Source organism: Macaca nemestrina, chromosome 4, assembly GCF_043159975.1.
Source record: "Macaca nemestrina isolate mMacNem1 chromosome 4, mMacNem.hap1, whole genome shotgun sequence".
Classification (NCBI taxonomy): Eukaryota; Metazoa; Chordata; class Mammalia; order Primates; family Cercopithecidae; genus Macaca; species Macaca nemestrina.
This window is the reverse complement of record NC_092128.1, coordinates 178,105,924-178,120,653: the sequence shown is the minus strand read 5'-3', so window position 1 is coordinate 178,120,653 and position 14,730 is coordinate 178,105,924. Positions and strand designations below refer to the sequence as shown.

The window sequence follows — 14,730 nt, the reverse complement described above, 5'->3', positions numbered from 1 at the left end:
AGTTGCTCTAGGAATGCTGTTGCTGTGCACCTGTGGGTGGGTGCATGTGTGTAGCTGTGACTACTAATCTACTAATGCAGTCAGGGCGTGGACTTCATGGGCATGGACCTTGCAAGGGCCAGCAGGTCTCTTGCACTCAGAAGGGCCTTGAACTTGGTTCAATGTGTTCTGGCCACCATCTTCAAATTCTCAATAAGTTTTGGACCAGGAACCCACATCTTTATTCTATACAAAACCTCAAAAATGATATAGCTTGTCCTAAGTGTAGGTGACTGTATGCATGTGAGAGTGTATGAGGTCTTGTGTATATTTTAAGAAATTGAATACAGTGAGAATGATGGATGCTAGATGAGGGAAGGAAGTGTGTGCAAACATGGCCAAGCCCGGAAGAAGCTAAGGCAGAAATGAAGTCAGAGTCTACTGGGAACTGACCAAATGGGAATGGTAGTCAGTTTCCTTTTGAAATAGATCATAAATATATATACTTCAACATATCTTATATGTTATTTTTGAAATATGTAATTTGCTTGCAAACAAAACCAATTAATTCTACAGATTAAACTGAACTCTGTTTAAGGGGCTGTCTCCTTGACCCATATTAAACACTTGAGAATTTGTTCTCACTTTAGATAAGATTCTAACTGAAATGGAAGAAAGCTCTATAAAAGTAAAAAGGCTTGTTCTAAATGAATCAGTTGGCTGTATGAGGGAAAAGTGTTAGCTAGAAAGACACAGAGATAAACTGTCCATAGGATCCGTTTCTGCCACTGAAGTCCTTAACATGATCTATTAACCCGGAGATAAAAGATATCTTAAGGATTTGTGTAAGACTTGGCCGGATGCCCCCGGCTTTGCTCATCCTGACACTGAAGGCTAAGGTAATGGGGCGGGATAATGGAGGATGGGTGATCGTGGTTGGCTGCAGGGACTGCATTTCAGTGAATGTGATTGCCTATTTTGAAGTTGTATTTAGCATACTGTCTGGGACTTTGGGGTGATGTCATCTTATCTCTGGGAGGAAGCTGGTTGCTGCCTGTTTCTGAATTAATCAGTTCCTTTCTTAGAGAAGTACCAGATTTTACACCAAGTAATTGAAAAACCAAACATTTGAAATCAGGGTCACCACCCCAAGAATTACTCAATCTCTTTTTGGACCAGAGAGTCCTTTTCTTACGTGTTCATTTATAAGTGCTACAGATTTATTTTTTAATCATAGTAGCTAATTTTTACTATGGAAAAGTAATATGAAACATAGAAAAATTTTTGATACCCCTGTGTTTGTCTTTTTCAAACTGCCTCAGCATTCCAGGAGCTATTTTAAATGTTGGATACAACGTGCTCTGTTATTTGACATTTACATCCTTTGTTACTTTTAGAAATTGGGCACATCCAAGCTCACAGCTAAAAATGGGAATTTTCAAAAAAAATAACGGGTAGGTGTGTTGGTTATTTAATGGTTAACTTTGCCCCTTGCTCCCTACAGAAAAGATGCCCATGTCTATATTAGGCAGAGAAACTTTTAATGTTATAACTTTCATTCAAATTTCACACTTACAAATGCTAATTTCATGCCCTGGCATGGTGCAGAAGTTAAAAATCTTTTCTCGGCTGGGTGTGGTGGCTCACGCCTGTAATCTCAGCACTTTGAGAGGCCGAGGCAGTTGGATCACAAGGTCAGGAGATCGAGACCATCCTGGCTAACATGGTGAAACCCCGTCTCTACAGAAAAATACAAAAAAATTAGCTGGGTGTGGTGGCGGGCGGGCCTGTAGTCCCAGCTACTTGGGAGGCTGAGACAGGAGAATGGTGTGAACCCGGGAGGTAGGGCTTGCAGTGAGCCAAGATTGCACCACTGCACTCCAGCCTGGGCAACACGGCAAGGCTCTGTCTCAAAAAAAAAAAAAAAAAAAAAAATCTTTTCTCCTTTGTAAGTGAATGTATCAACCAATTATCCTTCTTATCATGAAGAGTTCAGTAACTCCAAATTCGAAAATTTAAGAACTTCTGGATAGGTCACTAATTTTCTTTAGCTAAAAGCTATAAAATAAGCACAGCGTATTTATCTAGGACAGTGGTTTTACAAATACAGTTATAATTTTCTTAAAACTAGATATGGGTATGTTCTAAAAGGTTACACTCAAAAATCAAATTTTTTTTTGATCTATTGGTAGAGGTGATTTCTTTTATTTTGATATTCCTTGCTATGCTACCAAGTTCCATATGCTCAAAATGGTTGAGACATTACTCATATTTTCTGGATATTTTTAAAGGCTCAAGCAGTCAGATTCCACAACATTTTGTACTCCTTAAGAAGACTGGAAAATGCAAAGTGCCATTTAGCCAGTTTGCACACATTCCAAAAAATAAACCAGATAAATTTCCTTGTATAATTCTCAGTGTATTAGACTGTCTATTGCTGCTGTAACAAATAACCACAAATTTAGTGGCTTAAAACAAAACAAATTTATTCTCTTACAGTTCCACAGATTAGAAATTTGACATGAATCTCATGGGGCTAAAGTCAAGGTGTCAGCAGGGCTGCATTCCCTTCCAGAGACTCTAAGGCAGAATCCATTTTCTTGTTTTTTTCAGCCTCTAGAAGCCCCTGCATTATTTGGCTTGTGGACTCCTCCTCCATCTTCAAAGCGAGCAAAGGGTGGTTGAGTCTTTCTCATGTCATGCCACTCTGACACTGATGCTTCTGTCTCTCAAGTCCATTTTTAAAGATGATTGTGATTACACTGGGCTCATCCAGAGATTCCAAGCCAATCTCCCCATTTCAAGGTTCTTATCACATCCATGAAGCTCTTTTGCCATGCAAGGCTACTTACTCACAGGATGGCCACTCATGGGTACCATCCAGTTTAAGTCTTCCTTCTTCCAGTGCCTTGTATGAATTTGACCTCAGTCCATCCAATTCAGAACTTGATTATAAGTTATTAGTTCTGATATGCCATATAGCTACTATTTTATCGAGCTTTGGGAACATTAAGGATTTCTTTGACCTCTTCACTGTATCACTGGTTCACATGAGACAAATGGACTGTCAGTCTTTGCCCATAACTTCAGTGCCCAGCAGGGGAGTCCCAAGGACCCTCTCCAAGCCCTTCCGTGCCATGTTAATGAGGAGTCAAGAAGGGAAGGGAGGCTCATTCCTTTCTGCTCTGCTAAAAAAAGCATCCATTAGATCTTTGCCTATTTTAATAAGAAAACAAATAAAAGGTAATTCTCTCAATTCACTTTTAAAAGTTCTTGAATCTATTTGAGAAGTCAAAGTCTCTTCTCTCCTCCAATATTCAAAGTAATTCCTTGAAAGGTGATGGTTGGAGATCAGGACAATTGTTTTCTACCCTCTGAGGGTCTTAACCCTCATGTCTATAAACAGTTCTGCACTGAAAACCACAAAGAGAGAGATGTCCACAAGTGAGCAAAATTATCCCATGGTTTAGGCGAGATAAACCTCACCAAAAAAGGTGGCCTTTCAAAGTGATACTACATTTGTAACACAAAGATCTGAGTTACGTATGTCCAAAGAACCCCATCAAAAGAAGGAATCAGGCATGTATCTACTGTCTGTGTTTCTCTCCCAATAGGTCAACCCTTCTTCCCTACCTAATCCCCTTGCTTTTCTCTGCACAACCATTAGAAGCTTATAATAGAAATAGTTTTGTCTGTATGTAGTGGAAAACACCAGTTTAAACAGGATGTTGGAGATCACAACAGCTGACCCAGAACACAGGCCAGAGCAGACATGAAAGCACGAGCGTTTCATTCACAAAGGTTTTCTGGGACCAGCTCTTTCTCAGCCTAAACAGAGTCACGCACAGGCTGGCCCCAACGCTCTCACACTGCTTCCAGAGTGGAGGCGATTGCTTTGAAAGCTCTGCAGAGCTGCAGCCTCCGTGGATGGCAGCCATGAGCGGGACTGGGAGCAATTAGCAGTTGAAGGGCTTGTTCCTCTCCAAAGCGAGACCTTCTGCCAGCGACTCCCCTTGAAGAGTATGAGGGAGGGAGCACAGGCGTCCCACGCCTACTTGTTTTCTTTCCTTTCAGTGGGACAGTTTCAACTGATTTTGATTACCCTGGCGCCAAATAAATGAAAACATTTCATAGACATATAATCATCCATCACTGTGAAGAAAGGAAAAATGTTTCATGTTCAGTATGTTTATAAATATACTTAATGAAAAAAGGACAGTGCTGTCTTTCCTACCACCACACTGCTGCTGCTGTTGGCCAGATAGTCCTGCTTTCGGATCACCCCAGATCCCCCGCCAACCTGGCCTCAGCCATTCTGCTCTGATAGCCTGATGGCGCCCAAGTCGGTCAAGAGGAAAGGCCTGCCCTTCCAAGGCCACCTTCTAATCTCTAGCCCCTTTTCTAAGCAAGATGAGACAGTGTGCAGAGCCGGGAAAAAGGTATGTGGCTTGCAAATTAGAAAAGCAAAAGCCAACCATTTTTTTCCAACTGACTTAAGGCAGGGCAAGTGAAACAGCACCATTTCAAAGGAATAACAGTTGCATGTGCAGAATCAGCACAGTCCTCACTTGGAGTTTTCGTTTTTATTCATATATACAAATATATGTATACATATATATATAGAGAGAGAATTCTAGTCATATATATGAATTTATGAATATATATGAATTTTATTCATATAGAGAGAGAGAGAGAAAGAGAGAGAGTGTCTCACTGTCTCACCCAGGTAGAGTGCAGCTGGTGCAATCAGCACACTGCAGTCTCCACTTCCTGGGCTCAAACAATCCTCCTGCCTTAACCTCCCAACTACCAAGGCCACAGGTACACACCATCATGCAAGCTAAATTTTAAATGTTTTTGTAGAGGTGGCGGGCTCACTTTATTGCCCAGATTGGTCTCCAACTCCTGGCTCAAGCAATTCTCCCTCCTTGACTTCCCAAAGTATTGGGATTACAGGTATGAGTCTGTATCCCCACGTGCATGCACCTGGTCAGGATTTGGTTTTAAATTAATGCCACCTTGAGTTTCATACAGCATGTGGGTTGTTAGCACCAAGAAAGACCTACATTGTTGGTCTGAGTATCCCATTTGTGTGCATACAATGTGCAATAACATTGAAGGTAATTTTGAATTTAGGATTTATACTTGCAGTGATAAATTTTTAGAAGAATAAAATCTGAAGCAACAAATTCTCTCAGATGTCTTTCTTGTCCTGGCTAGGTCTTTTCATTTTAGATCCCACATGTTCGTGGGCATAGTAAATGCCCACAGATCTGTCTCAGAGGCATCAGTTGATAACTAGTAGTACACATGGTCAAACAATGTGGGCTGTCTCCTACACACATTTAATTAATTTGGGTCTCTTTTTGCCTAAATGTCATTTCTCACAATATGTTAAATATTTGACTCATAAGCAGAGCCAGACCACTGGGGTTTGCAAGAAACTCTTTACAAGCCATTTATGCAAAAGACATCTCCATTTTAATCACAGGGAGCACCACAAGACTGGGAAAATGCGTCCATTCGAGTACTCCAAATTGTGCTCTTTTCAATGTCATAGGAGCCTATTTCTCACTTCCACAGAGCAGGGAAAGCAGCCCAGGTAGCAGTAAAGGGGGAAGGCCCCAAAGCACTGTGACATCACAAAAGCTGGAAGGGGAGAACCTGGGACTATATTTACTTTAAGAGCTTGTTAATTCTTCAAGCAGAAATAAATGCAGAAGTTCAGATTCTCAGTGTGCCACCTTCCTCTGGTATGGGAATCACCTAGAGCAGGACTAAATGTCTGTTCTTTCAGAAGGTGGTGTCACAGCAGCACACTTAAAACCTCTTCATCTTTCCAGCAGGCTCCCGTGATGTCTTGCAGCCCCACACCACTATGTACAACCTTCTCTGACTCTCAGGATGCAATTCTCAGACCCAATCTCAGAGCGGAGTGAAAGAAATGTTGTTTATTGGGATTTACACATTCTCTGCGGATGCTGTTCAGAATCTGTCAAATTAGTGGAATTGCAGGCAGGCTCCCCAGCCTCAAATGAAATAACAGCAGTGATAGTTCACAGATGCTTTTTTATAATTTGCAAAGCAATTCAATGTGCACTGTCCTATTGAATTCTCATGACCATCCTAGGGAGGTGAGAAGCTGTGATTAAGGACATAACATGACTACTTCATGGTCAAGCAACCATGAAAAGACTGGGAACTCATAGCCAAACAATGCCAGCCCCTCCCACTTTCCACTCCACAATGCCACTTCTGGTGCCTACAGTAAGGAAACGAGGGACAATCTAAGGCCACCTGGTGGGGTTTGGTCATCTTTATTTATGTATTCTACTTGTGGCAGGTTGACTCCAAAATTAACCCCAACTCTTCAGTCCTCCTTGTACGCACACTCTTTGTAATGTGAGTTTGAATCTCTTCCAGTTAAGAGACAAAGTCTATTTCCCACCCTTTGAATCAGGGCTGGCCTTATGACTTGCTTTGGCCAATAGGATGTAGTTGATATAGCAATATGCCAGTTCCAAGCTTTAAGACCTGCAGAGGCTGTATACATTTCTGCTTACTTTCTCTGTCACTTCCATGTGAACCTGACTGTGCTAGCATCCTGGAGAATAAGACACCTCATGGAGGTGAGTCCAGGTGTCCCTGCTGAGGCTGTCCTAAGCTAACTGGCCCCAACACGTGAGAGAGCCCAACCAAGATCAACAGAACTGATCACCCACCTTCAGCTGACCATAGATGCATGAGTGAGCTCTGCTGAGACCAGAAAATTTGCCCAGCTGAGGCATAAGGTGTGAACAATGATAAACATTGATTGTTGAATGCACTTAGGTTTTTGGGATGTTTGTTCTGCAGCATGATTGTAGCAATAGATAACTGATACACCACTTCAACAAAAACGTGATGGGCTCCTACAGTTTTCCACCTTCAAAAGGCACCAGAGCAATGAATTAGATATCCCCTTTACCCTCCAAATTTTACAGTCTGTCGGGGAAGATAAGACTATAGCTCTATAGTCTAGGGTGGTACACGACATTAATTTAATGAGTGATAAAAAGTGCTCAGAGTGTTTTGAGAAAGGAAAGATTTATTGATCATTTTGAATTACTGCACAATCTAGAACTGCTAACTCACACCCTCTTTCATTGAATAAAATCTAAAATAACCTAACTGTACTCTGACTTTTATAAAGATGTGAACAAAAGTAGGCCTGGACATGGTCAACTTATATTATCCGTCAACAATAATTTTAAATCTCCAAAAGAAACATATGGCCCCTTTGTAGTATAATTGAACACCTTATAAACAGTGTAAATCGTGGAGACAAGAAAGACAAGAAAATTTGGAAGCTACCTCCTACAAAACCTCTGAACTTCAGAGAAAATATTTCTATTAATCTGAAGCAAATGATCCTTGTGTTCATCTACAAAGCATGTGAAATTTGAATTCCTATTGAAACAAATCTCTTCTTTCCTATCTTAATTGACTCTTGGATTAAGAATAAAAACAAAAAGGAAAGGTAAAGAATAGTTTGGGCACTATTAGGCCATGGTGACTTGTGCAAAATTTGGAGCCAGCCTGCCTAGGTTTGAAGCCATGGCCCCCACACTTTCTATCTATGTGGACTTGGAAAATATTTAGTCTCTTTTTTTTTTTTTTTTTTTTGAGACAGAGTCTCATTCTGTCGCCCAGGCTGGAGTGCAGTGATGCAATCTTGGCTCACTGCAACCTCCGCCTCCTGGGTTCAAGCCGATTCTCCTGTCTCAGCCTCCTGAGTAGCTGGGATTACAGGTGTGCGCCACCACACCTGGCTGATTTTTGTATTTTTAGTAGAGACGGGATTTCACCACATTGGCCAGGATGGTCTCGAACTCCTGACCTCAGGTGATCCACCCACCTCGGCCTTCCAAAGTGCCGGGATTACAGGCGTGAGCCACTGCACCCAGCCTATCTAGCCTCTTTATGCTATGGTTTTCTCATCTGCAATGAGAATGAGGATAAAAACGGGGTTATGAAGATTAAATCAGGTAATCCATGTAAGGTGCTTAGCAAGAGAGTCAATCTATGGCAGCTAATACATAATTAGCAAATTCTTAATGCATTTCATAGCTGAAGACATCAACATTAAATATTTTTCTATCTTTCATTAATTTTTAATTTTCTTTTTTAAAACAGCAGTACTTTATAAGTTATCAAAGATGGTTAATTTGACAATTAAAATAAATAAGATTATTATTTTCCTTTTCTGTTCATATAAAAAATGTTTCCAAGTGAAAATATGATCACTAGAGGAAGCAAAAACATTTCCTGTTATTATTATTATTTTATATCTGTTTTAAAGACTATTCTCTTACTTTGGTTGAAATGCAAAACTTCATTTGTCCATGTCTACAAGAAATGTTGGGTTTATTTGTTTAAGCGCTTAGATCTACTAAAAGATTTGAGAACTTATTAAAAGAGGAGTCATTTGGTAATTAATATGATATGTAATATACCCAAGATGCTGGAAAAAGTGATAATGTGCTCAAAGTTAAGTAAATTTTACTCCCTTATCCCAGACCCCAGTGAATATAAAATCCCAAGCATGAGTGAATGACAAGGGGAAAAATAACAGAAGACAGAAGTTATTATCTAGAAAATTCTGGCCAGAAATTAACATAAATCAAAAATACATTGACAGTGTTTATCATCTGGATTTAAAAATAAAAAATAAAAAATCTACAGAGAAAACTCACCAACAAAGTCATAGGGTGTCAAAATCTGGAGAGATTTGCTTAAGCTAGATATCTGTCTAAAAGAGAAAAAAAACTACTGAAGTTTAAATAGCCAAATAAGGGGCAACTAACATTATGAAGATAGTGAGGACAGTCAATGAGAGACTAATTTAAATAAACACACATGTTTAGCCTGGAAAGTCAAGGTGCAAAGGATCTGATTTACATTTTTAACCCTTAGGAAGACTACAGATTAGAGTAACCACTAAGTCAACGCCAACTCATAAAATATTGGTAGCTAGGGGGAAGGACTTGAAGTTTAAACAGAGTGGTATTGGCCAGGCGCAGTGGCTCATGCCTGTAACTCAGTACTTTGGGAGGCCAAGGCGGGTGGATCACAAGGTCAGGAGATCGAGACCATCCTGCCCAACATGGTGAAACCCCGTCTCTACTAAAAATACAAAAATTAGCTGGGCGTGGTGGTGGGCGCCTGTAATCCCAGCTACTCAGGAGGCTGAGGCAGGAGAATCGTCTGAACCCAGGAGGTGGAGGTTGCAGTGAGCCAAGATCAGGGCCATTGCACTCCAGCCTGGGTCACAGGGCAAGACTCCATCTCAAAAAAAAAAAAAAAAAAAAAAACAGAGTGGTACAAGTAGGACACAATTTTACTTTGCACAGCAAGTAAGTGTCTAGAACTTTGTGTCCTAAAACAGATTTTTGCACTTTTGATAAACACGCTGAGGACAGGAACTCTGTTTTACGCATTTCTGAACCACCTATCTGCTTCCCCCAGAACCAAGACCCAAATCCAATATAAACTAGTTACTAACAGAAGGTCTATTAAATAAGTGAATACGTAAAAGGATGGTGAACTTAGATGAATGCATGGGTAGCGGATCCATAGTAACTTACTAAGGAAACAAAAATTATTTGGGATGTAAGCCTTACTTTTTTTTTTTTTTTTTTTTTTTTCTGAGACAGACTCTCACTCTATCACCCTGGCTGGAGTGCTGTGGCACTATCTCAGCTCACTGCAACCTCTGCCTCCCAGGTTCAAGCAATCCTCCTGCCTCAGCCTTTTGAGTAGCTAGGATTACAGGTGTGCGCCACCATGCCCAGCTAATTTTTGCATTTTTAGTAGAGACAGGGTTTCACCATGTTGGCCAGGCTGATCTTGAACTCCTGACCTCGTGATCTGCCCATCTCGACCTCCCAAAGTGCTGGGATTACAGGCGTGAGCCACCGCATCCGGCCAACCCTTACTTTTTAATACATGAACATCTACTGTTCCTATAATAATCAACCAACTAACAAAAAAGCAATCCTGGCATCAAATAAAGATAAAACCATGGGTTAGGTGGTCATTGGTTAGGGCCAATGTATCAGTCAGGATGGGCTAGATTAAGGCCACATACTACCCGGTCTCAGTAGTTTACAATCACAGAGATTGATGTCTTCCCCAGTTGACTGATTGCTGGCTTCAGGTGAGCAGTGTCAAGACATTGCTGGTCTCATGACAGGAAGATAAGCAAAAGATACAGAATGTATGATGGCGAGCCACAGTGGGACACAGAGAATATTTTGAATAGTAGCTCAGTCCCACTACCTGTTCAAAGAGAAACTTTAGACACGTTGCATTTAACAGAATGTAGGAACAAAGAACGACTCATGAATCAGGCAGCCCCCCCGCCCCGCCCCGCCCCCAAACCAGAATAGAGTCAGAGCAACCCCAGGACTGTTGCATGGATAATGTTTACAGACAGAAAAAGAAAAATGGCATACACAAAATAGAAGTGGATACAGAAACAGCTGAATTGGTGATAGCTCAGTGTTTGCCTTCTAGGAACACAGGTTGAACAGTTGGTCCCCATGACTGGCTGAAATTCAACTGCTCAGATTGGCTGAGACTCGGCTACTTGTTACAATTGTAGGCTGCTGTCTGTTTAACCATCAAGTTAGGTTACAGTTCGCTAGGCATGGAGAAACTGTTAGGCCAGCCTTAAAATATGGATGGAGGCAACTTTAGGCCAAACTTAATTCAATGTAACATACCCAAGATGATCATTCTAATTTTCAGTTAGGCGATGGCAAACATGCGTTCTACATGTTCCTACAGTTAGCCCATATCATTGTTGTTCTAACAATTTTTAAAGAATTATTTAAAGAAACCATGTTCTTAATGTTTGAGGACCAAAGCAGAAAGTGACAGAAACAACTTCCTAAGTAATTTACTGTCTGCAGGAGGGAGCATGAATAAAAATCATGTCTACCCAGTCTTTCACTAATAGGTTTGGGGTAGTGTTTCTTCCCTTTCATCATCGTTTACGCAAAATGTCACACGGCACATTCCTTCATGTTAAACAGCAACGCAACATCACCACCAAATAAGAGCTAATATGTACCTGGTAGTTAATATGTGCCAAGAATTTTTCTAAGTGCTTCACAGGCATTAACCAATTTAATCCTCGCAATGACCCTATGGGGTAAGAAATACTATTATTTCCATTTCACAGAGACCTTATGAAGGACTTAATCGTATTATTTCCATTCAACAAGTGAGAGAAAGGAGGCACAGATAGATTAGGTAGATGGTTCAAGGACACGTTAACTAGTAGGTGGCTGAGCTGGGATTACAAGCCCAGGTAGCTCCAAGTTCATGTTCACAACCTCATTCTAAATTGTCTTGCTCAGTAAAAGGGTGCCCAATACATAGAATGTGCTCAAGAAATGCTTGTCGAATGACTGAACAACTCAGTCCCAAAGGTATGAAATGATGGTTGTGTTTTTGAATGTCTCTCCCTATCTTCACCCTTAATCTCCACTTTCTAATGTTCCTTTGGGAGTTTTCTGCCAAAGCCATACCTGGGGGGGGAAAAAAAGAGAGAGAGAGAGAGATCTAATTTTCCTTTTAACAATGTCGCAATTAAATGTTTCACAGATGACAACCAAACTAGTTATGTCCCACCTCTTTCTCTGTATTAGTTTTCCCAGCACTATACATAACCTGTACCAGTTGTTTACTCAAAATAAATCGGGAGAGAACCTTCTTCAGAAAAGTTCCACGTCTTTGGCAGTATTGAAATCAGCTTTCCCAGGACAGAAGTGGGAGGGAGTCCTAGACCCAGATCTGGGACCCCCATCCCCATGAAGAAATCAGAAGCCAGCAACCGCCCATCCTTGGGTGTTTTGTTGTTTGAGCGTTTGCTGCTCGCCCATGGTGGTTGGTAATTGCTGGATTCATTGTATGCATTTGGTCTCTCAGGTGTATTTCCTAAACCAACATAAAAAGAAAATGATAAGGGCAGGCGCGTGGAGGTGTTTATGTTTTCAGCTCCAGCCAATTACTTGAGACCTAAAACAACAGTTAGTGCAGATGGAAGGGTACGGATTATGACGCGGACTACAATGGAAACCCAAATCTCCTCTTGCAGAGCGAGCCCGGCACCCAGCTGTCGTCCACTTGCATTTAGTGTGGCTGCCACCCAGCAATTAGCACGCCTGGGCTGTCCTTTGGAAAGGGAGCAGAGAAGAACAATACCACAGCAAGCTCTCCTGGACCCGAAAGCAGGTGAGTCCTACATGGAGAAAGCAAGGTAAATGATCCCTTTTGCCATTGTTTCTTACTGGTGGCCAAACCATTAGCAAGGTGAGTCTGGTATTTAACACTTCTCCAGGTCCTTGAAAAGGTTGCAAGAAAAAAGGAAGAAAAAAAAAATCCACAGCAGCCCGCAGTGATTGAAGTTCAACGGCATACTCTATTATCTTCTCCTGTATATTTAAATAAACCCCCAAAGCTTTCTGTTTCTTAGGTGATATGTGTACACATACATATCTCACACCTTGGCTGTCAACAGGGATTGCCAGATTAAATGAATGAAAGTAAATGAATTAAATTTACCCAGTTAAATTTGAATTATAGACACACAATGAATAATTCTTTACTATACCCGTGTCCCATGCTGTACTTGGGACATGCTAAAAACTCGTTCATTGTTTCTCAAAACTTCAGAGTTAACAATACATGCTTTTTTTTGTTTTTGTTTTTCTGTTTTGTTTTGCTAAGTCTGGCAAGCCTACCCTCAGTACATCAAAGAAATATGTCCTTGGTAGGGATAAACTTGCAATTCAAAGGGAGCAATGGGCCAAGAATATGTTCTTCCATTAAGGTGAGGGTTTGAAGTACAGTGGAATCACCTGATTGTTCCAAATGTTTTCAGTCCACTCAGAAAGAGAGGGTAAGCTGAAGCTCCCTAGATTGGATAAGTGATAGGAATAAAAATGGAAGTCTTGGAGTTAAAGTGTATGTTGTGTATCTTCATAGGTGAAGGGTTCTGACTCTAAAAGAATTCATGGTTGAGTCTGCTTCTCACTACCTTCAGAAGCAGGTCCCAGGTAGTCCACGATCCACACTGTCCTGAATACAGCAGAACACAGAGAACGTAGCTGTCATCCCCGAGTCATGACTCCATCTCTTGTTTTGAATTTCCTTTAGCTTCTCTGAACAGGGTGCACTGCGAGGTACACGATTCCAAACAGGATGAAACTATTTTATCAGCATGATTTTCTGGTTTCATCTGAATTACCTGGGAGACTGAAACCTAGAAGGCTGTTGTTGAACACTTGAGTAGATTCAAGGAAAAGATAGGCGCTGTGTGGGATTAAACACGAGTGGCAATATATTTACAACTCAGGCATCAGACAAGATAATCTCTGCATATTAAGATGCTGCAGAAAAAGGATTAATCATTTAACTTATCATTAAATCAATTATCTCCTCTAGATCTGCCCTCTGTGTGGTTGATTAACTACAGGAACGGGGAATACCCAAAGATATTATGTTAGGGCTTGCCCAAACATTCATTCCAAGTGAGGCCAGAGTTTAAAGTGAAATCAATATCCTGGACTAAAGAGTGTGTGTGTGTGTGTGTGTGTGTGTGTGTGTTTCTATGTATGTGTTTTTGTGTGTGTCTCAGTTTGTGGGTCTGTAGAGTTTTTGCAGTCAACCCTGATAATAGTAATTTATATTCTAGAAAAAAATGATTTTAAGTTTTATTTTTCTCAATTAAGCCACAACTCTATAGGTTCTTCTATAGGTAGAAAACAGGTGTAGAGTGCCATGGAGAACACAGCTAAATCAGAAACTTTCTGAAGAATCATTTTGCTGGGCAGTCCTCTAATTGCTTCCTCTAATTATCATAAAAATAATAAAGATTTAGTAAGTGCCTATGAGTTAAGAAGTATTATATTAACTGTGTTGCACACTGAAATAAACAAACCTTCTTGAAGGTCTCATGATGAAAGATAGACTACACTAACCCAATTACCTAAAGCCAAGAGCCGGATCTTGGCCATATCTGTATCCAACTGTCCAACCCAGCATTGATAAGGGGAAGGGGATGAGTAATAATTAATAAATAAATCCACTGCTACTCACCCAGAAGATGTACATACCATTATATAAGAGTCTCATCATGGATATAAACAGTTATTTTAAACACAAAGAATTCTAATCAAAAAAGCCACTTAATTTTTTATGGTGGTAAAATATACATAATATTTGTCATTTTAACTGTTCATTAGTGTGCAATTCAGTGCCATTAATTACATTCACCTTGTTAAGCGACTATCACTGCTATCCATCTCCAGAATGTTTTATCTTTCCAATCTGAAATTCTATGCTCATCCAACAATGGTTTGCCTTTCTCTCATTCTGTCAGTCCCTAGTGGCCTCTATTGTACCTTCTGTTTCTATGAATTTGTCTGTTTTGGCTACCTCATATAAGTAGAATCATACAATATTTGTCCTTCTGTGTCTGGATGATTTCACTAAATATAATGCTTTTAAGGCCTGCCCATGTTGTAGTGCACATCACAATTTCACTTCTTAGGGCAGAATAATATTTCACTTTACGCATATGCCACATTTTTTCTATCCACTCATCCATTTGACTCAATGGACACATTGTGTTGTTTCCACTTTTTGAAAACTCACTTGATTTTTGTCTTCCACTATTCTTGTAAATATATTCAATGTGCG

At 40.5% G+C, this 14,730-nt stretch overlaps 1 protein-coding gene across 21 annotated transcripts in view; it reads left to right on the top strand.

Annotated features, from left to right (window-relative positions):
* LOC105472675 (RUNX family transcription factor 1) overlaps positions 1 to 14,730 on the top strand; it is a 1,100,727-nt gene that overhangs the window by 811,530 nt on the left and 274,467 nt on the right. For all 21 annotated transcript variants that reach the window (XM_071095679.1, XM_071095683.1, XM_071095678.1 and 18 more), the window contains one exon: positions 12,125 to 12,261. The gene's annotated coding sequence lies outside the window, so the exon portion shown is untranslated. The remainder of the gene's footprint in view (positions 1 to 12,124; positions 12,262 to 14,730) is intronic.